Source organism: Electrona antarctica (genome assembly GCF_951216825.1).
Source record: "Electrona antarctica genome assembly, chromosome: 1".
Classification (NCBI taxonomy): domain Eukaryota; kingdom Metazoa; phylum Chordata; class Actinopteri; order Myctophiformes; family Myctophidae; genus Electrona; species Electrona antarctica.
The window spans coordinates 56,282,633-56,305,867 of record NC_136806.1 but is presented as its reverse complement, the minus strand read 5'-3'; positions in this window follow the sequence as shown (position 1 = coordinate 56,305,867).

The following is a 23,235-nucleotide window of genomic DNA, read 5'->3' as shown; positions in this document are numbered from 1 at the left end:
ATGGTCATAAATTATGAAAAACAAGGATTTGAAAAAAAGACGAAAATGACTCCGAGACGATGGGCTATAGCCCATGGTCTCGGAGTGATTTTCGTCTTTTTTTCAAATCCTCAAAAATGATGCAAAACGGCATGCTATAGTATGCCGTTCGAGACCATGGGCTATAGCCCATCGCCATGGTCATAAATGATGAAAAACAAGGATTTGAAAAAAAAAGACGAAAATGACTCCGAGACGATGGGCTATAGCCCATGGTCTCGACTCGGAGTGATTTTGGTCTTTTTTTCAAATCCTCAAAAATGATGGAAAACGGCATGCTATAGTATGCCGTTCGAGACCATGGGCTATAGCCCATCGCCATGGTCATAAATGAAGAAAAACAAGGATTTGAAAAAAAGACGAAAATGACTCTGAGACGATGGGCTATAGCCCATGGTCTCGGAGTGATTTTCGTCTTTTTTCAAATCCTCAAAAATGATGCAAAACGGCATGCTATAGTATGCCGTTCAAGACCATGGGCTATAGGCCATCGCCATGGTCATAAATGATGAAAAACAAGGATTTGAAAAAAAGTCGAAAATGACTCCGAGACGATGGGCTATAGCCCATGGTCTCTGAGTGATTTTCGTCTTTTTTCAAATCCTCAAAAATGATGGAAAATGGCATGCTATAGTATGCCGTTCGAGACCATGGGCTATAGCCCATCGCCATGGTCATAAATGATGAAAAACAAGGATTTGAAAAAAAGAAGAAAATGACTCCGAGACGATGGGCTATAGCCCATGGTCTCGGAGTGATTTTCGTCTTTTTTTCAAATCCTCAAAAATGATGCAAAACGGCATGCTATAGTATGCCGTTCGAGACCATGGGCTATAGCCCATCGCCATGGTCATAAATGATGAAAAACAAGGATTTGAAAAAAAGACGAAAATGACTCCGAGACGATGGGCTATAGCCCATGGTCTCGGAGTGATTTTCGTCCTTTTTTTCAAATCCTCAAAAATGATGCAAAACGGCATGCTATAGTATGCTGTTCAAGACCATGGGCTATAGCCCATCGCCATGGTCATAAATGATGAAAAACAAGGATTTGAAAAAAAGTCGAAAATGACTCCGAGACGATGGGCTATAGCCCATGGTCTCGGAGTGATTTTCGTCTTTTTTTCAAATCCTCAAAAATGATGGAAAACGGCATGCTATAGTATGCCGTTCGAGACCATGGGCTATAGCCTATCGCCATGGTCATAAATTATGAAAAACAAGGATTTGAAAAAAAGACGAAAATGACTCCGAGACGATGGGCTATAGCCCATGGTCTCGGAGTGATTTTCGTCTTTTTTTCAAATCCTCAAAAATGATGCAAAACGGCATGCTATAGTATGCCGTTCGAGACCATGGGCTATAGCCCATCGCCATGGTCATAAATGATGAAAAACAAGGATTTGAAAAAAAAAGACGAAAATGACTCCGAGACGATGGGCTATAGCCCATGGTCTCGACTCGGAGTGATTTTCGTCTTTTTTTCAAATCCTCAAAAATGATGGAAAACGGCATGCTATAGTATGCCGTTCGAGACCATGGGCTATAGCCCATCGCCATGGTCATAAATGATGAAAAACAAGGATTTGAAAAAAAGACGAAAATGACTCCGAGACGATGGGCTATAGCCCATGGTCTCGGAGTGATTTTCGTCTTTTGTTCAAATCCTCAAAAATGATGCAAAACGGAATACTATAGCATGCCGTTCGAGACCATGGGCTATAGCCCATCGCCATGGTCATAAATGATGAAAAACAAGGATTTGAAAAAAAGACGAAAATGACTCTGAGACGATGGGCTATAGCCCATGGTCTCGGAGTGATTTTCGTCTTTTTTCAAATCCTCAAAAATGATGCAAAACGGCATGCTATAGTATGCCGTTCAAGACCATGGGCTATAGGCCATCGCCATGGTCATAAATGATGAAAAACAAGGATTTGAAAAAAAGTCGAAAATGACTCCGAGACGATGGGCTATAGCCCATGGTCTCTGAGTGATTTTCGTCTTTTTTCAAATCCTCAAAAATGATGGAAAATGGCATGCTATAGTATGCCGTTCGAGACCATGGGCTATAGCCCATCGCCATGGTCATAAATGATGAAAAACAAGGATTTGAAAAAAAGAAGAAAATGACTCCGAGACGATGGGCTATAGCCCATGTTCTCTGAGTGATTTTCGTCTTTTTTCAAATCCTCAAAAATGATGCAAAACGGCATGCTATAGTATGCCGTTCGAGACCATGGGCTATAGCCCATCGCCATGGTCATAAATGATGAAAAACGAGGATTTGAAAAAAAGACGAAAATGACTCCGAGACGATGGGCTATAGCCCATGGTCTTGGAGTGATTTTCGTCTTTTTTTCAAATCCTCAAAAATGATGCAAAACGGCATGCTATAGTATGCCGTTCGAGACCATGGGCTATAGCCCATCGCCATGGTCATAAATGATGAAAAACGAGGATTTGAAAAAAAGACGAAAATGACTCTGAGACGATGGGCTATAGCCCATGGTCTCGGAGTGATTTTCGTCTTTTTTCAAATCCTCACAAATGATGCAAAACGGCATGCTATAGTATGCCGTTCAAGACCATGGGCTATAGGCCATCGCCATGGTCATAAATGATGAAAAACAAGGATTTGAAAAAAAGTCGAAAATGACTCCGAGACGATGGGCTATAGTCCATGGTCTCTGAGTGATTTTCGTCTTTTTTCAAATCCTCAAAAATGATGGAAAATGGCATGCTATAGTATGCCGTTCGAGACCATGGGCTATAGCCCATCGCCATGGTCATAAATGATGAAAAACAAGGATTTGAAAAAAAGAAGAAAATGACTCCGAGACGATGGGCTATAGCCCATGGTCTCGGAGTGATTTTCGTCTTTTTTTCAAATCCTCAAAAATGATGCAAAACGGCATGCTATAGTATGCCGTTCGAGACCATGGGCTATAGCCCATCGCCATGGTCATAAATGATGAAAAACGAGGATTTGAAAAAAAGACGAAAATGACTCCGAGACGATGGGCTATAGCCCATGGTCTTGGAGTGATTTTCGTCTTTTTTTCAAATCCTCAAAAATGATGCAAAACGGCATGCTATAGTATGCCGTTCGAGACCATGGGCTATAGCCCATCGCCATGGTCATAAATGATGAAAAACGAGGATTTGAAAAAAAGACGAAAATGACTCCGAGACGATGGGCTATAGCCCATGGTCTCGACTCGGAGTGATTTTCGTCTTTTTTTCAAATCCTCAAAGATGATGCAAAACGGCATGCTATAGTATGCCGTTCGATACCATGGGCTATAGCCCATCGCCATGGTCATAAATTATGAAAAACAAGGATTTGAAAAAAAGACGAAAATGACTCCAAGACGATGGGCTATAGCCCATGGTCTCGGAGTGATTTTCGTCTTTTTTTCAAATCCTCAAAAATGTTGCAAAACGGCATGCTATAGTATGCCGTTCGAGACCATGGGCTATAGCCCATCGCCATGGTCATGAATGATGAAAAACGAGGATTTGAAAAAAAGACGAAAATGACTCCGAGACGATGGGCTATAGCCCATGGTCTCGGAGTGATTTTCGTCTTTTTTTCAAATCCTCAAAAATGATGCAAAACGGCATGCTATAGTTTGCCGTTCGAGACCATGGGCTATAGCCCATCGCCATGGTCATAAATGATGAAAAACGAGGATTTGAAAAAAAGACGAAAATGACTCCGAGACGATGGGCTATAGCCCATGGTCTTGGAGTGATTTTCGTCTTTTTTTCAAATCCTCAAAAATGATGCAAAACGGCATGCTATAGCATGCCGTTCGAGACCATGGGCTATAGCCCATCGCCATGGTCATAAATGATGAAAAACGAGGATTTCAAAAAAAGACGAAAATGACTCCGAGACGATGGGCTATAGCCCATGGTCTCGACTCGGAGTGATTTTCGTCTTTTTTTCAAATCCTCAAAAATGATGGAAAACGGCATGCTATAGTATGCCGTTCGAGACCATGGGCTATAGCCCATCGCCATGGTCATAAATGATGAAAAACGAGGATTTGAAAAAAAGACGAAAATGACTCCGATGGGCTATAGCCCATGGTCTCGGAGTGATTTTCGTCTTTTGTTCAAATCCTCAAAAATGATGCAAAACGGAATACTATAGCATGCCGTTCGAGACCATGGGCTATAGCCCATCGCCATGGTCATAAATGATGAAAAACAAGGATTTGAAAAAAAGACGAAAATGACTCTGAGACGATGGGCTATAGCCCATGGTCTCGGAGTGATTTTCGTCTTTTTTCAAATCCTCAAAAATGATGCAAAACGGCATGCTATAGTATGCCGTTCAAGACCATGGGCTATAGGCCATCGCCATGGTCATAAATGATGAAAAACAAGGATTTGAAAAAAAGTCGAAAATGACTCCGAGACGATGGGCTATAGCCCATGGTCTCTGAGTGATTTTCGTCTTTTTTCAAATCCTCAAAAATGATGGAAAATGGCATGCTATAGTATGCCGTTCGAGACCATGGGCTATAGCCCATCGCCATGGTCATAAATGATGAAAAACAAGGATTTGAAAAAAAGAAGAAAATGACTCCGAGACGATGGGCTATAGCCCATGGTCTTGGAGTGATTTTCGTCTTTTTTCCAAATCCTCAAAGATGATGCAAAACGGCATGCTATAGTATGCCGTTCGATACCATGGGCTATAGCCCATCGCCATGGTCATAAATTATGAAAAACAAGGATTTGAAAAAAAGACGAAAATGACTCCAAGACGATGGGCTATAGCCCATGGTCTCGGAGTGATTTTCGTCTTTTTTTCAAATCCTCAAAAATGATGCAAAACTGAATACTATAGCATGCCGTTCGAGACCATGGGCTATAGCCCATCGCCATGGTCATAAATGATGAAAAACAAGGATTTGAAAAAAAGACGAAAATTACTCCGAGACGATGGGCTATAGCCCATGGTCTCGGAGTGATTTTCGACTTTTTTTTCAAATCCTCAAAAATGATGCAAAATGGCATGCTATAGTATGCCGTTCGAGACCATGGGCTATAGCCCATCGCCATGGTCATAAATGATGAAAAACGAGGATTTGAAAAAAAGACGAAAATGACTCCGAGACGATGGGCTATAGCCCATGGTCTCGGAGTGATTTTTTGTCTTTTTTTCAAATCATCAAAGATGATGCAAAACGGCATGCTATAGTATGCCGTTCGATACCATGGGCTATAGCCCATCGCCATGGTCATAAATTATGAAAAACAAGGATTTGAAAAAAAGACGAAAATGACTCCGAGACGATGGGCTATAGCCCATGGTCTCGGAGTGATTTTCGTCTTTTTTTCAAATCCTCAAAAATGATGCAAAACGGCATGCTATAGTATGCCGTTCAAGACCATGGGCTATAGGCCATCGCCATGGTCATAAATGATGAAAAACAAGGATTTGAAAAAAAGTCGAAAATGACTCCGAGACGATGGGCTATAGCCCATGGTCTCGGAGTGATTTTCGTCTTTTTTTCAAATCCTCAAAAATGATGGAAAACGGCATGCTATAGTATGCCGTTAGAGACCATGGGCTATAGCCCATCGCCATGGTCATAAATTATGAAAAACAAGGATTTGAAAAAAAGACGAAAATGACTCCGAGACGATGGGCTATAGCCCATGGTCTCGGAGTGATTTTCGTCTTTTTTTCAAATCCTCAAAAATGTTGCAAAACGGCATGCTATAGTATGCCGTTCGAGACCATGGGCTATAGCCCATCGCCATGGTCATAAATGATGAAAAACAAGGATTTGAAAAAAAGACGAAAATGACTCAGACGATGGGCTATAGCCCATGGTCTCGGAGTGATTTTTTGTCTTTTTTTCAAATCCTCAAAGATGATGCAAAACGGCATGCTATAGTATGCCGTTCGATACCATGGGCTATAGCCCATCGCCATGGTCATAAATGATGAAAAACAAGGATTTGAAAAAAAGACGAAAATGACTCCGAGACGATGGGCTATAGCCCATGGTCTCGGAGTGATTTTCGTCTTTTTTTCAAATCCTCAAAAATGATGCAAAACGGCATGCTATAGTATGCCGTTCGAGACCATGGGCTATAGCCCATCGCCATGGTCATAAATGATGAAAAACGAGGATTTGAAAAAAGACGAAAATGACTCCGAGACGATGGGCTATAGCCCATGGTCTCGGAGTGATTTTCGTCTTTTTTTCAAATCCTCAAAAATGATGCAAAACGGAATACTATAGCATGCCGTTCGAGACCATGGGCTATAGCCCATCGCCATGGTCATAAATGATGAAAAACAAGGATTTGAAAAAAAGACGAAAATGACTCCGAGACGATGGGCTATAGCCCATGGTCTCGGAGTGATTTTCGTATTTTTTTCAAATCCTCAAAAATGATGCAAAATGGCATGCTATAGTATGCCGTTCGAGACCATGGGCTATAGCCCATCGCCATGGTCATAAATGATGAAAAACAAGGATTTGAAAAAAAAGACGAAAATGACTCCGAGACGATGGGCTATAGCCCATGGTCTCGGAGTGATTTTCGTCTTTTTTTCAAATCCTCAAAAATGATGGAAAACGGCATGCTATAGTATGCCGTTCGAGACCATGGGCTATAGCCCATCACCATGGTCATAAATGATGAAAAACGAGGATTTGAAAAAAAGACGAAAATGACTCCGAGACGATGGGCTATAGCCCATGGTCTCGGAGTGATTTTCGTCTTTTTTTCAAATCCTCAAAAATGATGCAAAACGGCATGCTTTAGTATGCCGTTCAAGACCATGGGCTATAGGCCAACGCCATGGTCATAAATGATGAAAAACAAGGATTTGAAAAAAAGACGAAAATGACTCCGAGACGATGGGCTATAGCCCATGGTCTCGGAGTGATTTTCGTCTTTTTTTCAAATCCTCAAAAATGATGCAAAATGGCATGCTATAGTATGCCGTTCGAGACCATGGGCTATAGCCCATCGCCATGGTCATAAATGATGAAAAACAAGGATTATAAAAAAAGACGAAAATGACTCCGAGACGATGGGCTATAGCCCATGGTCTCGGAGTGATTTTCGTCTTTTTTTCAAATCCTCAAAAATGATGGAAAACGGCATGCTATAGTATGCCGTTCGAGACCATGGGCTATAGCCCATCACCATGGTCATAAATGATGAAAAACGAGGATTTGAAAAAAAGACGAAAATGACTCCGAGACGATGGGCTATAGCCCATGGTCTCGGAGTGATTTTCGTCTTTTTTTCAAATCCTCAAAAATGATGCAAAACGGCATGCTATAGTATGCCGTTCAAGACCATGGGCTATAGGCCAACGCCATGGTCATAAATGATGAAAAACAAGGATTTGAAAAAAAGACGAAAATGACTCCGAGACGATGGGCTATAGCCCATGGTCTCGGAGTGATTTTCGTCTTTTTTTCAAATCCTCAAAAATGATGCAAAATGGCATGCTATAGTATGCCGTTCGAGACCATGGGCTATAGCCCATCGCCATGGTCATAAATGATGAAAAACAAGGATTTGAAAAAAAAGTCGAAAATGACTCCGAGACGATGGGCTATAGCCCATGGTCTCGGAGTGATTTTCGTCTTTTTTTCAAATCCTCAAAAATGATGGAAAACGGCATGCTATAGTATGCCGTTCGAGACCATGGGCTATAGCCCATCACCATGGTCATAAATGATGAAAAACGAGGATTTGAAAAAAAGACGAAAATGACTCCGAGACGATGGGCTATAGCCCATGGTCTCGGAGTGATTTTCGTCTTTTTTTCAAATCCTCAAAAATGATGCAAAACGGCATGCTATAGTATGCCGTTCAAGACCATGGGCTATAGGCCAACGCCATGGTCATAAATGATGAAAAACAAGGATTTGAAAAAAAGACGAAAATGACTCCGAGACGATGGGCTATAGCCCATGGTCTCGGAGTAATTTTCGTATTTTTTTCAAATCCTCAAAAATGATGGAAAATGGCATGCAATAGTATGCCGTTCGAGACCATGGGCTATAGCCCATCGCCATGGTCATAAATTATGAAAAACAAGGATTTGAAAAAAAGACGAAAATGACTCCGAGACGATGGGCTATAGCCCTTGGTCTCGGAGTGATTTTAGTCTTTTTTTCAAATCCTCAAAAATGATGCAAAACGGCATGCTATAGTATGCCGTTCAAGACCATGGGCTATAGCCCATCGCCATGGTCATAAATGATGAAAAACGAGGATTTGAAAAAAAGACGAAAAAGAATCCGAGACGATGGGCCCATGGTCTCGGAGTGATTTTCGTCTTTTTTCAAATCCTCAAAAATGATGCAAAACGGCATGCTATAGTATGCCGTTCGAGACCATGGGCTATAGCCCATCGACATGGTCATAAATGATGAAAAACGAGGATTTGAAAAAAAGACGAAAATGACTCCGAGACGATGGGCTATAGCCCATGGTCTCGGAGTGATTTTCGTCTTTTTTTCAAATCCTCAAAAATGATGCAAAACGGAATACTATAGCATGCCGTTCGAGACCATGGGCTATAGCCCATCGCCATGGTCATAAATGATGAAAAACAAGGATTTGATAAAAAGTCGAAAATGACTCCGAGACGATGGGCTATAGCCCATGGTCTCGGAGTGATTTTCGTCTTTTTTTCAAATCCTCAAAAATTATGCAAAACGGCATGCTATAGTATGCCGTTCGAGACCATGGGCTATAGCCCATCGCCATGGTCATAAATGATGAAAAACAAGGATTTGAAAAAAAAGACGAAAATGACTCCGAGACGATGGGCTATAGCCCATGGTCTCGGAGTGATTTTCGTCTTTTTTTCAAATCCTCAAAAATGATGCAAAACGGAATACTATAGCATGCCGTTCGAGACCATGGGCTATAGCCCATCGCCATGGTCATAAATGATGAAAAACAAGGATTTGAAAAAAAAGACGAAAATGACTCCGAGACGATGGGCTATAGCCCATGGTCTCGACTCAGAGTGATTTTCGTCTTTTTTTCAAATCCTCAAAAATGATGCAAAACGGCATGCTATAGTATGCCGTTCGAGACCATGGGCTATAGCCCATCGCCATGGTCATAAATGATGAAAAACAAAGATTTGAAAAAAAGACGAAAATGACTCCGAGACGATGGGCTATAGCCCATGGTCTCGGAGTGATTTTCGTCTTTTTTTCAAATCCTCAAAAATGATGCAAAACGGCATGCTATAGTATGCCGTTCAAGACCATGGGCTATAGCCCATCGCCATGGTCATAAATGATGAAAAACGAGGATTTGAAAAAAAGACGAAAATGACTCCGAGACGATGGGCTATAGCCCATGGTCTCGACTCGGAGTGATTTTCGTCTTTTTTTCAAATCCTCAAAAATGATGGAAAACGGCATGCTATAGTATGCCGTTCGAGACCATGGGCTATAGCCCATCGCCATGGTCATAAATGATGAAAAACAAGGATTTGAAAAAAAGACCAAAATGACTCCGAGACGATGGGCTGTAGCCCATGGTCTCGGAGTGATTTTCGTCTTTTTTTCAAATCCTCAAAAATGATGGAAAACGGCATGCTATAGTATGCCGTTCGAGACCATGGGCTATAGCCCATCACCATGGTCATAAATGATGAAAAACGAGGATTTGAAAAAAAGACAAAAATGACTCCGAGACGATGGGCTATAGCCCATGGTCTCGGAGTGATTTTCGTCTTTTTTTCAAATCCTCAAAAATGATGCAAAACGGCATGCTATAGTATGCCGTTCAAGACCATGGGCTATAGGCCAACGCCATGGTCATAAATGATGAAAAACAAGGATTTGAAAAAAAGTCGAAAATGACTCCGAGACGATGGGCTATAGCCCATGGTCTCGGAGTAATTTTCGTCTTTTTTTCAAATCCTCAAAAATGATGGAAAATGGCATGCAATAGTATGCCGTTCGAGACCATGGGCTATAGCCCATCGCCATGGTCATAAATTATGAAAAACAAGGATTTGAAAAAAAGACGAAAATGACTCCGAGACGATGGGCTATAGCCCATGGTCTCGGAGTGATTTTCGTCTTTTTTTCAAATCCTCAAAAATGATGCAAAACGGCATGCTATAGTATGCCGTTCAAGACCATGGGCTATAGGCCAACGCCATGGTCATAAATGATGAAAAACAAGGATTTGAAAAAAAGACGAAAATGACTCCGAGACGATGGGCTATAGCCCATGGTCCCGGAGTGATTTTCGTCTTTTTTTTCAAATACTCAAAAATGATGCAAAACGGCATGCTATAGTATGCCGTTCGAGACCATGGGCTATAGCCCATCGCCATGGTCATAAATGATGAAAAACGAGGATTTGAAAAAAAGACGAAAATGACTCCGAGACGATGGGCTATAGCCCATGGTCTCGGAGTGATTTTCGTCTTTTTTTCAAATCCTCAAAAATGATGCAAAACGGAATACTAAAGCATGCCGTTCGAGACCATGGGCTATAGCCCATCGCCATGGTCATAAATGATGAAAAACAAGGATTTGATAAAAAGTCGAAAATGACTCCGAGACGATGGGCTATAGCCCATGGTCTCGGAGTGATTTTCGTCTTTTTTTCAAATCCTCAAAAATGATGCAAAACGGCATGCTATAGTATGCCGTTCGAGACCATGGGCTATAGCCCATCGCCATGGTCATAAATGATGAAAAACAAGGATTTGAAAAAAAAGACGAAAATGACTCCGAGACGATGGGCTATAGCCCATGGTCTCGACTCGGAGTGATTTTCGTCTTTTTTTCAAATCCTCAAAAATTATGGAAAACGGCATGCTATAGTATGCCGTTCGAGACCATGGGCTATAGCCCATCGCCATGGTCATAAATGATGAAAAACAAAGATTTGAAAAAAAGACGAAAATGACTCCGAGACGATGGGCTATAGCCCATGGTCTCGGAGTGATTTTCGTATTTTTTTCAAATCCTCAAAAATGATGGAAAACGACATGCTATAGTATGCCGTTCGAGACCATGGGCTATAGCCCATCGCCATGGTCATAAATGATGAAAAACGAGGATTTGAAAAAAAGACGAAAATGACTCCGAGACGATGGGCTATAGCCCATGGTCTTGGAGTGATTTTCGTCTTTTTTTCAAATCCTCAAAAATGATGCAAAACGGAATACTATAGCATGCCGTTCGAGACCATGGGCTATAGCCCATCGCCATGGTCATAAATGATGAAAAACAAGGATTTGAAAAAAAAGACGAAAATGACTCCGAGACGATGGGCTATAGCCCATGGTCTCGACTCGGAGTGATTTTCGTCTTTTTTTCAAATCCTCAAAAATGATGGAAAACGGCATGCTATAGTATGCCGTTCGAGACCATGGGCTATAGCCCATCGCCATGGTCATAAATGATGAAAAACAAAGATTTGAAAAAAAGACGAAAATGACTCCGAGACGATGGGCTATAGCCCATGGTCTCGGAGTGATTTTCGTCTTTTTTTCAAATCCTCAAAAATGATGCAAAACGGAATACTATAGCATGCCGTTCGAGACCATGGGCTATAGCCCATCGCCATGGTCATAAATGATGAAAAACAAGGATTTGATAAAAAGTCGAAAATGACTCCGAGACGATGGGCTATAGCCCATGGTCTCGGAGTGATTTTCGTCTTTTTTTCAAATCCTCAAAAATGATGCAAAACGGCATGCTATAGTATGCCGTTCGAGACCATGGGCTATAGCCCATCGCCATGGTCATAAATGATGAAAAACAAGGATTTGAAAAAAAAGACGAAAATGACTCCGAGACGATGGGCTATAGCCCATGGTCTCGACTCGGAGTGATTTTCGTCTTTTTTTCAAATCCTCAAAAATGATGGAAAACGGCATGCTATAGTATGCCGTTCGAGACCATGGGCTATAGCCCATCGCCATGGTCATAAATGATGAAAAACAAAGATTTGAAAAAAAGACGAAAATGACTCCGAGACGATGGGCTATAGCCCATGGTCTTGGAGTGATTTTCGTATTTTTTTCAAATCCTCAAAAATGATGCAAAACGGCATGCTATAGTATGCCGTTCGAGACCATGGGCTATAGCCCATCGCCATGGTCATAAATGATGAAAAACAAGGATTTGAAAAAAAAGACGAAAATGACTCCGAGACGATGGGCTATAGCCCATGGTCTCGGAGTGATTTTCGTATTTTTTTCAAATCCTCAAAAATGATGGAAAACGACATGCTATAGTATGCCGTTCGAGACCATGGGCTATAGCCCATCGCCATGGTCATAAATGATGAAAAACGAGGATTTGAAAAAAAGTCGAAAATGACTCCGAGACGATGGGCTATAGCCCATGGTCTTGGAGTGATTTTCGTCTTTTTTTCAAATCCTCAAAAATTATGCAAAACGGCATGCTATAGTATGCCGTTCGAGACCATGGGCTATAGCCCATCGCCATGGTCATAAATGATGAAAAACAAGGATTTGAAAAAAAAGACGAAAATGACTCCGAGACGATGGGCTATAGCCCATGGTCTCGGAGTGATTTTCGTCTTTTTTTCAAATCCTCAAAAATGATGCAAAACGGAATACTATAGCATGCCGTTCGAGACCATGGGCTATAGCCCATCGCCATGGTCATAAATGATGAAAAACAAGGATTTGAAAAAAAAGACGAAAATGACTCCGAGACGATGGGCTATAGCCCATGGTCTCGACTCAGAGTGATTTTCGTCTTTTTTTCAAATCCTCAAAAATGATGCAAAACGGCATGCTATAGTATGCCGTTCGAGACCATGGGCTATAGCCCATCGCCATGGTCATAAATGATGAAAAACAAAGATTTGAAAAAAAGACGAAAATGACTCCGAGACGATGGGCTATAGCCCATGGTCTCGGAGTGATTTTCGTCTTTTTTTCAAATCCTCAAAAATGATGCAAAACGGCATGCTATAGTATGCCGTTCAAGACCATGGGCTATAGCCCATCGCCATGGTCATAAATGATGAAAAACGAGGATTTGAAAAAAAGACGAAAATGACTCCGAGACGATGGGCTATAGCCCATGGTCTCGACTCGGAGTGATTTTCGTCTTTTTTTCAAATCCTCAAAAATGATGGAAAACGGCATGCTATAGTATGCCGTTCGAGACCATGGGCTATAGCCCATCGCCATGGTCATAAATGATGAAAAACAAGGATTTGAAAAAAAGACCAAAATGACTCCGAGACGATGGGCTGTAGCCCATGGTCTCGGAGTGATTTTCGTCTTTTTTTCAAATCCTCAAAAATGATGGAAAACGGCATGCTATAGTATGCCGTTCGAGACCATGGGCTATAGCCCATCACCATGGTCATAAATGATGAAAAACGAGGATTTGAAAAAAAGACAAAAATGACTCCGAGACGATGGGCTATAGCCCATGGTCTCGGAGTGATTTTCGTCTTTTTTTCAAATCCTCAAAAATGATGCAAAACGGCATGCTATAGTATGCCGTTCAAGACCATGGGCTATAGGCCAACGCCATGGTCATAAATGATGAAAAACAAGGATTTGAAAAAAAGTCGAAAATGACTCCGAGACGATGGGCTATAGCCCATGGTCTCGGAGTAATTTTCGTCTTTTTTTCAAATCCTCAAAAATGATGGAAAATGGCATGCAATAGTATGCCGTTCGAGACCATGGGCTATAGCCCATCGCCATGGTCATAAATTATGAAAAACAAGGATTTGAAAAAAAGACGAAAATGACTCCGAGACGATGGGCTATAGCCCATGGTCTCGGAGTGATTTTCGTCTTTTTTTCAAATCCTCAAAAATGATGCAAAACGGCATGCTATAGTATGCCGTTCAAGACCATGGGCTATAGGCCAACGCCATGGTCATAAATGATGAAAAACAAGGATTTGAAAAAAAGACGAAAATGACTCCGAGACGATGGGCTATAGCCCATGGTCCCGGAGTGATTTTCGTCTTTTTTTTCAAATACTCAAAAATGATGCAAAACGGCATGCTATAGTATGCCGTTCGAGACCATGGGCTATAGCCCATCGCCATGGTCATAAATGATGAAAAACGAGGATTTGAAAAAAAGACGAAAATGACTCCGAGACGATGGGCTATAGCCCATGGTCTCGGAGTGATTTTCGTCTTTTTTTCAAATCCTCAAAAATGATGCAAAACGGAATACTAAAGCATGCCGTTCGAGACCATGGGCTATAGCCCATCGCCATGGTCATAAATGATGAAAAACAAGGATTTGATAAAAAGTCGAAAATGACTCCGAGACGATGGGCTATAGCCCATGGTCTCGGAGTGATTTTCGTCTTTTTTTCAAATCCTCAAAAATGATGCAAAACGGCATGCTATAGTATGCCGTTCGAGACCATGGGCTATAGCCCATCGCCATGGTCATAAATGATGAAAAACAAGGATTTGAAAAAAAAGACGAAAATGACTCCGAGACGATGGGCTATAGCCCATGGTCTCGACTCGGAGTGATTTTCGTCTTTTTTTCAAATCCTCAAAAATTATGGAAAACGGCATGCTATAGTATGCCGTTCGAGACCATGGGCTATAGCCCATCGCCATGGTCATAAATGATGAAAAACAAAGATTTGAAAAAAAGACGAAAATGACTCCGAGACGATGGGCTATAGCCCATGGTCTCGGAGTGATTTTCGTATTTTTTTCAAATCCTCAAAAATGATGGAAAACGACATGCTATAGTATGCCGTTCGAGACCATGGGCTATAGCCCATCGCCATGGTCATAAATGATGAAAAACGAGGATTTGAAAAAAAGACGAAAATGACTCCGAGACGATGGGCTATAGCCCATGGTCTTGGAGTGATTTTCGTCTTTTTTTCAAATCCTCAAAAATGATGCAAAACGGAATACTATAGCATGCCGTTCGAGACCATGGGCTATAGCCCATCGCCATGGTCATAAATGATGAAAAACAAGGATTTGAAAAAAAAGACGAAAATGACTCCGAGACGATGGGCTATAGCCCATGGTCTCGACTCGGAGTGATTTTCGTCTTTTTTTCAAATCCTCAAAAATGATGGAAAACGGCATGCTATAGTATGCCGTTCGAGACCATGGGCTATAGCCCATCGCCATGGTCATAAATGATGAAAAACAAAGATTTGAAAAAAAGACGAAAATGACTCCGAGACGATGGGCTATAGCCCATGGTCTCGGAGTGATTTTCGTCTTTTTTTCAAATCCTCAAAAATGATGCAAAACGGAATACTATAGCATGCCGTTCGAGACCATGGGCTATAGCCCATCGCCATGGTCATAAATGATGAAAAACAAGGATTTGATAAAAAGTCGAAAATGACTCCGAGACGATGGGCTATAGCCCATGGTCTCGGAGTGATTTTCGTCTTTTTTTCAAATCCTCAAAAATGATGCAAAACGGCATGCTATAGTATGCCGTTCGAGACCATGGGCTATAGCCCATCGCCATGGTCATAAATGATGAAAAACAAGGATTTGAAAAAAAAGACGAAAATGACTCCGAGACGATGGGCTATAGCCCATGGTCTCGACTCGGAGTGATTTTCGTCTTTTTTTCAAATCCTCAAAAATGATGGAAAACGGCATGCTATAGTATGCCGTTCGAGACCATGGGCTATAGCCCATCGCCATGGTCATAAATGATGAAAAACAAAGATTTGAAAAAAAGACGAAAATGACTCCGAGACGATGGGCTATAGCCCATGGTCTTGGAGTGATTTTCGTATTTTTTTCAAATCCTCAAAAATGATGCAAAACGGCATGCTATAGTATGCCGTTCGAGACCATGGGCTATAGCCCATCGCCATGGTCATAAATGATGAAAAACGAGGATTTGAAAAAAAGTCGAAAATGACTCCGAGACGATGGGCTATAGCCCATGGTCTTGGAGTGATTTTCGTCTTTTTTTCAAATCCTCAAAAATGATGCAAAACGGAATACTATAGCATGCCGTTCGAGACCATGGGCTATAGCCCATCGCCATGGTCATAAATGATGAAAAACAAGGATTTGAAAAAAAAGACGAAAATGACTCCGAGACGATGGGCTATAGCCCATGGTCTCGACTCGGAGTGATTTTCGTCTTTTTTTCAAATCCTCAAAAATGATGGAAAACGGCATGCTATAGTATGCCGTTCGAGACCATGGGCTATAGCCCATCGCCATGGTCATAAATGATGAAAAACAAAGATTTGAAAAAAAGACGAAAATGACTCCGAGACGATGGGCTATAGCCCATGGTCTCGGAGTGATTTTCGTCTTTTTTTCAAATCCTCAAAAATGATGCAAAACGGCATGCTATAGTATGCCGTTCGAGACCATGGGCTATAGCCCATCGCCATGGTCATAAATGATGAAAAACAAGGATTTGAAAAAAAAGACGAAAATGACTCCGAGACGATGGGCTATAGCCCATGGTCTCGACTCGGAGTGATTTTCGTCTTTTTGTATGCCGTTCGAGACCATGGGCTATAGCCCATCGCCATGGTCATAAATGATGAAAAACAAAGATTTGAAAAAAAGACGAAAATGACTCCGAGACGATGGGCTATAGCCCATGGTCTTGGAGTGATTTTCGTATTTTTTTCAAATCCTCAAAAATGATGCAAAACGGCATGCTATAGTATGCCGTTCGAGACCATGGGCTATAGCCCATCGCCATGGTCATAAATGATGAAAAACAAGGATTTGAAAAAAAAGACGAAAATGACTCCGAGACGATGGGCTATAGCCCATGGTCTCGACTCGGAGTGATTTTCGTCTTTTTTTCAAATCCTCAAAAATGATGGAAAACGGCATGCTATAGTATGCCTTTCGAGACCATGGGCTATAGCCCATCGCCATAGTCATAAATGATGAAAAACAATGATTTGAAAAAAAGACGAAAATGACTCCGAGACGATGGGCTATTATAGCCCATGGTCTCGGAGTGATTTTCGTCTTTTTTTCAAATCCTCAAAAATGATGCAAAACGGCATGCTATAGTATGCCGTTCGAGACCATGGGCTATAGCCCATCGCCATGGTCATAAATGATGAAAAACAAGGATTTGAAAAAAAGACTCCGAGACGATGGGCTATAGCCCATGGTCTCGGAGTGATTTTCGTCTTTTTTTCAAATCCTCTGAAATCGTGAAAAACGACATACTATAGCATGCCCTCCGAGACCATGGACTATAGCCTTTCGCTTTCCGTGATTTTCACCATTTTTTCAAATCCTCTGAAATCGTGAAAAACGACATACTATAGCATGCCCTCCGAGACCATGGACTATAGCCTTTCGCTTTCCGTGATTTTCACCATTTTTTCAAATCCTCTGAAATCGTGAAAAACGACATACTATAGCATGCCCTCCGAGACCATGGACTATAGCCTTTCGCTTTCCGTGATTTTCACCATTTTTTCAAATCCTCTGAAATCGTGAAAAACGACATACTATAGCATGCCCTCCGAGAACATGGACCATAGCCTTTCGCTTTCCGTGATTTTCACCATTTTTTCAAATCCTCTGAAATCGTGAAAAACGACATACTATAGCATGCCCTCCGAGACCATGGACTATAGCCTTTCGCTTTCCGTGATTTTCACCATTTTTTCAAATCCTCTGAAATCGTGAAAAACGACATACTATAGCATGCCCTCCGAGACCATGGACTATAGCCTTTCGCTTTCCGTGATTTTCACCATTTTTTCAAAAACTCTGAAATCGTAAAAAACGACATACTATAGCATGCCCTCCGAGACCATGGACTATAGCCTTTCGCTTTCCGTGATTTTCACCATTTTTTCAAATCCTCTGAAATCGTGAAAAACGACATACTATAGCATGCCCTCCGAGACCATGGACTATAGCCTTTCGCTTTCCGTGATTTTCACCATTTTTTCAAATCCTCTGAAATCGTGAAAAACGACATACTATAGCATGCCCTCCGAGAACATGGACCATAGCCTTTCGCTTTCCGTGATTTTCACCATTTTTTCAAATCCTCTGAAATCGTGAAAAACGACATACTATAGCATGCCCTCCGAGACCATGGACTATAGCCTTTCGCTTTCCGTGATTTTCACCATTTTTTCAAATCCTCTGAAATCGTGAAAAACGACATACTATAGCATGCCCTCCGAGACCATGGACTATAGCCTTTCGCTTTCCGTGATTTTCACCATTTTTTCAAATCCTCTGAAATCGTAAAAAACAACATACTATAGCATGCCCTCCGAGACCATGGACTATAGCCTTTCGCTTTCCGTGATTTTCACCATTTTTTCAAATCCTCTGAAATCGTGAAAAACGACATACTATAGCATGCCCTCCGAGACCATGGACTATAGCCTTTCGCTTTCCGTGATTTTCACCATTTTTTCAAATCCTCTGAAATCGTGAAAAACGACATACTATAGCATGCCCTCCGAGACCATGGACTATAGCCTTTCGCTTTCCGTGATTTTCACCATTTTTTCAAATCCTCTGAAATCGTGAAAAACGACATACTATAGCATGCCCTCCGAGACCATGGACTATAGCCTTTCGCTTTCCGTGATTTTCACCATTTTTTCAAATCCTCTGAAATCGTGAAAAACGACATACTATAGCATGCCCTCCGAGACCATGGACTATAGCCTTTCGCTTTCCGTGATTTTCACCATTTTTTCAAATCCTCTGAAATCGTGAAAAACGACATACTATAGCATGCCCTCCGAGACCATGGACTATAGCCTTTCGCTTTCCGTGATTTTCACCATTTTTTCAAATCCTCTGAAATCGTGAAAAACGACATACTATAGCATGCCCTCCGAGACCATGGACTATAGCCTTTCGCTTTCCGTGATTTTCACCATTTTTTCAAATCCTCTGAAATCGTGAAAAACGACATACTATAGCATGCCCTCCGAGACCATGGACTATAGCCTTTCGCTTTCCGTGATTTTCACCATTTTTTCAAATCCTCTGAAATCGTGAAAAACGACATACTATAGCATGCCCTCCGAGACCATGGACTATAGCCTTTCGCTTTCCGTGATTTTCACCATTTTTTCAAATCCTCTGAAATCGTGAAAAACGACATACTATAGCATGCCCTCCAAGACCATGGACTATAGCCTTTCGCTTTCTGTAATTTTCACCATTTTTTCAAATCCTCTGAAATCGTGAAAAACGACATACTATAGCATGCCCTCCGAGACCATGGACTATAGCCTTTCACTTTCCGTGATTTTCACAATTTTTTCCAATCCTCTGAAATCGTGAAAAACGACATACTATAGCATGCCCTCCGAGACCATGGACTATAGCCTTTCGCTTTCCGTGATTTTCACCATTTTTTCAAATCCTCTGAAATCGTGAAAAACGACATACTATAGCATGCCCTCCGAGACCATGGACTATAGCCTTTCGCTTTCCGTGATTTTCACCATTTTTTCAAATCCTCTGAAATCGTGAAAAACGACATACTATAGCATGCCCTCCGAGACCATGGACTATAGCCTTTCGCTTTCCGTGATTTTCACCATTTTTTCAAATCCTCTGAAATCGTGAAAAACGACATACTATAGCATGCCCTCCGAGACCATGGACTATAGCCTTTCGCTTTCCGTGATTTTCACCATTTTTTCAAATCCTCTGAAATCGTGAAAAACGACATACTATAGCATGCCCTCCGAGACCATGGACTATAGCCTTTCGCTTTCCGTGATTTTCACCATTTTTTCAAATCCTCTGAAATCGTGAAAAACGACATACTATAGCATGCCCTCCGAGACCATGGACTATAGCCTTTCGCTTTCCGTGATTTTCACCATTTTTTCAAATCCTCTGAAATCGTGAAAAACGACATACTATAGCATGCCCTCCGAGACCATGGACTATAGCCTTTCGCTTTCCGTGATTTTCACCATTTTTTCAAATCCTCTGAAATCGTGAAAAACGACATACTATAGCATGCCCTCCGAGACCATGGACTATAGCCTTTCGCTTTCCGTGATTTTCACCATTTTTTCAAATCCTCTGAAATCGTGAAAAACGACATACTATAGCATGCCCTCCGAGACCATGGACTATAGCCTTTCGCTTTCTGTAATTTTCACCATTTTTTCAAATCCTCTGAAATCGTGAAAAACGACATACTATAGCATGCCCTCCGAGACCATGGACTATAGCCTTTCGCTTTCCGTGATTTTCACCATTTTTTCCAATCCTCTGAAATCGTGAAAAACGACATACTATAGCATGCCCTCCGAGACCATGGATTATAGCCTTTCGCTTTCCGTGATTTTCACAATTTTTTCAAATCCTCTGAAATCGTGAAAAACGACATACTATAGCATGCCCTCCGAGACCATGGACTATAGCCTTTCGCTTTCCGTGATTTTCACCATTTTTTCAAATCCTCTGAAATCGTGAAAAACGACATACTATAGCATGCCCTCCGAGACCATGGACTATAGCCTTTCGCTTTCCGTGAATTTTTTCAAACCCTCTGAAATCGTGAAAAACGACATACTATAGCATGCCATCCGAGACCATGGACTATAGCCTTTCGCTTTCCGTGATTTTCACCATTTTTTCAAATCCTCTGAAATCGTGAAAAACGACATACTATAGCATGCCCTCCGAGACCATGGACTATAGCCTTTCGCTTTCCGTGATTTTCACCATTTTTTCAAATCCTCTGAAATCGTGAAAAACGACATACTATAGCATGCCCTCCGAGACCATGGACTATAGCCTTTCGCTTTCCGTGATTTTCACCATTTTTTCAAATCCTCTGAAATCGTGAAAAACGACATACTATAGCATGCCCTCCGAGACCATGGACTATAGCCTTTCGCTTTCCGTGATTTTCACCATTTTTTCAAATCCTCTGAAATCGTGAAAAACGACATACTATAGCATGCCCTCCGAGACCATGGACTATAGCCTTTCGCTTTCCGTGATTATCACCATTTTTTAAAATCCTCTGAAATCGTGAAAAACGACATACTATAGCATGCCCTCCGAGAACATGGACTATAGCCTTTCGCTTTCCGTGATTTTCACAATTTTTTCAAATCCTCTGAAATCGTGAAAAACGACATACTATAGCATGCCCTCCGAGACCATGGACTATAGCCTTTCGCTTTCCGTGATTTTCACCATTTTTTCAAATCCTCTGAAATCGTGAAAAACGACATACTATAGCATGCCCTCCGAGACCATGGACTATAGCCTTTCGCTTTCCGTGATTTTCACTATTTTTTCAAATCCTCTGAAATCGTAAAAAACGACATACTATAGCATGCCCTCCGAGACCATGGACTATAGCCTTTCGCTTTCCGTGATTTTCACCATTTTTTCAAATCCTCTGAAATCGTGAAAAACGACATACTATAGCATGCCCTCCGAGACCATGGACTATAGCCTTTCGCTTTCCGTGATTTTCACCATTTTTTCAAATCCTCTGAAATCGTGAAAAACGACATACTATAGCATGCCCTCCGAGACCATGGACTATAGCCTTTCGCTTTCTGTAATTTTCACCATTTTTTCAAATCCTCTGAAATCGTGAAAAACGACATACTATAGCATGCCCTCCGAGACCATGGACTATAGCCTTTCGCTTTCCGTGATTTTCACCATTTTTTCAAATCCTCTGAAATCGTGAAAAACGACATACTATAGCATGCCCTCCGAGACCATGGATTATAGCCTTTTGCTTTCCGTGATTTTCACAATTTTTTCAAATCCTCTGAAATCGTGAAAAACGACATACTATAGCATGCCCTCCGAGACCATGGACTATAGCCTTTCGCTTTCCGTGATTTTCACCATTTTTTCAAATCCTCTGAAATCGTGAAAAACGACATACTATAGCATGCCCTCCGAGACCATGGACTATAGCCTTTCGCTTTCCGTGATTTTCACCATTTTTTCAAATCCTCTGAAATCGTGAAAAACGACATACTATAGCATGCCCTCCGAGACCATGGACTATAGCCTTTCGCTTTCCGTGATTTTCAAAATTTTTTAAAATCCTCTGAAATCGTGAAAAACGACATACTATAGCATGCCCTCCGAGACCATGGACTATAGCCTTTCGCTTTCCGTGATTTTCACCATTTTTTCAAATCCTCTGAAATCGTGAAAAACGACATACTATAGCATGCCCTCCGAGACCATGGACTATAGCCTTTCGCTTTCCGTGAATTTTTTCAAATCCTCTGAAATCGTGAAAAACGACATACTATAGCATGCCCTCCGAGACCATGGACTATAGCCTTTCGCTTTCCGTGATTTTCACCATTTTTTCAAATCCTCTGAAATCGTGAAAAACGACATACTATAGCATGCCCTCCGAGACCATGGACTATAGCCTTTCGCTTTCCGTGATTTTCACCATTTTTTCAAATCCTCTGAAATCGTGAAAAACGACATACTATAGCATGCCCTCCGAGACCATGGACTATAGCCTTTCGCTTTCTGTGATTTTCACCATTTTTTCAAATCCTCTGAAATCGTGAAAAACGACATACTATAGCATGCCCTCCGAGACCATGGACTATAGCCTTTCGCTTTCCGTGATTTTCACCATTTTTTCCAATCCTCTGAAATCGTGAAAAACGACATACTATAGCATGCCCTCCGAGACCATGGACTATAGCCTTTCGCTTTCTGTGATTTTCACCATTTTTTCAAATCCTCTGAAATCGTGAAAAACTACATACTATAGCATGCCCTCCGAGACCATGGACTATAGCCTTTCGCTTTCCGTGATTTTCACCATTTTTTCAAATCCTCTGAAATCGTGAAAAGCGACATACTATAGCATGCCCTCCGAGACCATGGACTATAGCCTTTCGCTTTCCGTGATTTTCACCATTTTTTCAAATCCTCTGAAATCGTGAAAAACGACATACTATAGCATGCCCTCCGAGACCATGGACTATAGCCTTTCGCTTTCCGTGATTTTCACCATTTTTTCAAATCCTCTGAAATCGTGAAAAACGACATACTATAGCATGCCCTCCGAGACCAAGGACTATAGCCTTTCGCTTTCCGTGATTTTGACCATTTTTTCAAATCCTCTGAAATCGTGAAAAACGACATACTATAGCATGCCCTCCGAGACCATGGACTATAGCCTTTCGCTTTCCGTAA